Raw genomic sequence first — 3,473 nt, forward strand, 5'->3', positions numbered from 1 at the left:
CCGCAGTGCACAAATTTTTGTGCACTGGGCCTCTAGTATACTATATACAGCATTATTCTTTACCTTGCTTTAAAAACAGTTTTATTGAGGTAAAATTCTCATGCCATTCAACTCACCCAACTACAATGAGATACCTCCTCACAACTGTTAGAGTGACGGTTATCAACAAGACAAGCAATGATAGGTGTTGAAGAGGTTGTGGGAAAAAGGGAACCCTCATCCACTGCTGGTGGGAATGTAGACTAGTACAACCACTATGGAAACGTCAAAATCATGTATTTGCAAAGATATATGCACCCAGCCCTATGTTCATTGCAGCGTTACTCACAGTGACCAAGATATGGAAACAACCAAAGTGTCCCATGATAGAGGACTGGATAAAGAAGTTGTGGTACATACACACAATGGAACACTACTCAGCGTAAGAAAGGGTGAAATAGCGCCATTTGCAACAACATGGATGGACCTTGAGAACATTGTGCTAAGTGAAATAAGTCAGTCAGAAAAAGCTAAGAACCATATGATTTCACTCATATGTGGCATATGAAACTGAAACTCATGAACACAAACAGCAGTGTGGTGGTTGCCACAGGGAAGGGGGTCGGGGGGCGAGGGGGTCCTAATATATGGTGACAGGAGAAGATTTAACTTCGGGTGATGGGCACACAGTGCAATACACAGATCTTGTAACATAGAAACCCACACCTGAAACCTACATGTTCATGTTCACTAATGTCACTCCGATAAAATAAAATAAAAACAAACAGAGCACACCAAACTATTGATTTTAAATGGAAGTGTTGAAGGCACCCACCATCTTCATGCTTCTCTTCCTCTGTTTAATCTTAATTTACAGAGCAAGTGCTATAAGAGGGCAGTTTCTGTTTTTGTTTAAAAGTTAAAAGGGACCAGTTTAAAGCATTTGTCTTCCTATTCAGCTTGTCATGATCACCAGGGTCTCTGTCACCTTTGGAGCTGGCGTCCCTGTCGTCCGCCCTCTACAGTTATTGTCCTCTGATTTTCACATCTCAAAATTTGGAGGTAGATTTGCCCAGGGGATTATCTTTCTAAATAAAGTCCTCTGGTGGAGATGGAATTTGGAGTTTCTCTCTGTTTGATCATCCTGCTGGTTAGACGTAGAGCAGGCTGCTGTACGGCGATGCTGGGGCCACCTTTCCCTTCTTAGAAATCCGTGGGAAGAACGAGGGCTGCCGAGGTGGTTGTATCAGACAGCGTTTGGTCTGCCGTCTTGCTTGGCTGTTTTCACTGTATTTGAAAAGATTTGAAGGATCAAGTGTAGGCCTTGAACATGGTGTCCTACTTCTGTATTGAATAGATGTCTGTTTCTGTTTAGTTTTAGATGTTAGACCCCTCGCCTGCGGGGGGAACATTCTTTGAAAATGATAATACTTCTCCATAAATTTAATGATACTCTTCATTTAGCTAGGAAGCAGACATTCGATTGATTTTTAAAAAATATATTTTTATTGATTTCAGAGAGGAAGGAAGAGGGAAAGAGAGATAAAATTTTTTTTTAGAGAGTGAAAGAGAGAGGGAAAGACAGAGAGAAACATCCATGTGAGAGAAACACATTGATTGGTTGCCTCCTGCACGCACCCCGACCAGGGCCTTGGCTGGGGAGGAGCCTGCAACCAAGGTACATGCCCTTGACCAGAATCAAACCCGGGACCCTTCGGTCCATAGGCCGATGCTCTATCCACTGAGCCAAATCAGCTAGGGCGGAAGCAGACATTCGAACCACTACACTATTTCTTAAAATGCACTGGAGGAATTTAACCAGATCTGCCCGGGTGGGTGTCTCCTTGGCATTAACAATGGAGTTTGATGATTTAGTCATCGTCTCTTTAACATGAGCTCAGACCTGCCCCGGAAGCTGCACATGACGATGCTCTCTGTGACCGCCCAGGTACTCATGGCGGGTAACAGCCCAGCAGGTGAGTCTCCGCACCTGGGGATTTTCCCAGGTAGAGTCCGGACTGGGTGACATTTTTTTTAAAATTAATTTTTTAGAGCAGTTTTAGGTTTACAGAAATTGAATAGATAGTATTGAGAATTCCCATATCCACCCCTCTACCCAGTTTGCCCTATTAGTATAGTACATATGTTATAGTTGATTAACCAATATTGATACATTATTATTAACTAAGGTGCATAATTTACATAAAAATGTCTAACCACTATGCTGTACACCTAAAACTAATATAATATTAAATGTCAACTATAACTGGAAAAAATGTAGGAAGAGTAATAAATCAGTTTGGTGATTGGTTAGTATTCTTAGCCATCTGATGTAAAATGATGAACCTGTATACCTAGTTCTTTCATCTTTCCTGGACGGTGTGACCGGAATTGTGTGATTTCGGGGTTCTGGGTACTTTCCAGGAATGCATTTCTCCACTCCCTGCCCCTCCCACGCTGCATCTTCCGTTATCCTGTCCTTCCCCGCGGAGGGAGCTTCCTGGGATAAATGTCATTATATGCTCTTTTGATAAATACCTGTTTGGCAGTGATGTTTGGTAAAACTGAGAAACGTCTGTACGGAACGCTCACAACCATAAATCCAGGTGCCATTGGTCAGATGTGTGGTGTCGGGTTCTCGGCCTCAGGCCAGGAGCCAGGCTGCCTGCAGCCTCCCAGCCATGGATTTGGTTTCAAGGCTACGTGTGGCATTGGCGCTTGACCTTTAAAAGGAAAGATGGGAGATTGTGTTAAAAAGGGGAAATATGGGAAATGTGTCATTGGAAATGGCATTTCTTAACCAAAGTCACAGGTTCAGATAGAAATGCTCTACATTTTATATGACACTATTTCTTAATAACATTTAGGATAAAATGGGCAATATTTGTGCTGTGTATTTGTTGAGTGGCTGCCGTGGGAGAGGCCTAATGAAGTTATTAGGGTTTAGAGCAAGCCCAGCGCCTGCAGGTCTAACTTGCTGGTGGAGTGTTTGGAGTGTGTTTGTTATGCCTCAGCTTGCAGATGATGGAAGCTCATGGCCAGATGTGAACTTTAAATAAGAGCCTGCTGGTCGGAGCAGCTCCTGCACTCCCCGGAGTCTCTAGCTGCTGGGAGTAGCTGTGTGCGCGTGGGAGCTTTTCCAAATTAAAGTCTGCTCCCCAGTTCATTTATTCCCTTTAGGCTCTGCACTGGGTACAGCCTGTCAGCAAAGTGGAAACAGTTGGCTTGGAAGAAACCCCTTGACCTTCCCATAAGCTCACCGCAGAGCCCCTGTGCTCTGTCTTAAATAGATTATCACTCGTAGACGGAGCAGCCTGCTCTCACCGCTTACTCCTGGGCCATCTTCCAGACTGCGTGTATGGCTGTCCGTCCAGACCCTAAGTAATCCCTGCCGAAAAGGCCACGACAATGACATAGCCTGTTCTGTCTCCTGGTCTAAACTTCCCCGCTTTGTGACCCATTAGGACGGCAGGAAAAAAGCAGCACACGCCCCA

The sequence above is a fragment of the Myotis brandtii genome, unplaced genomic scaffold (genome assembly GCF_000412655.1).
Source record: "Myotis brandtii unplaced genomic scaffold, ASM41265v1 scaffold55, whole genome shotgun sequence".
Classification (NCBI taxonomy): domain Eukaryota; kingdom Metazoa; phylum Chordata; class Mammalia; order Chiroptera; family Vespertilionidae; genus Myotis; species Myotis brandtii.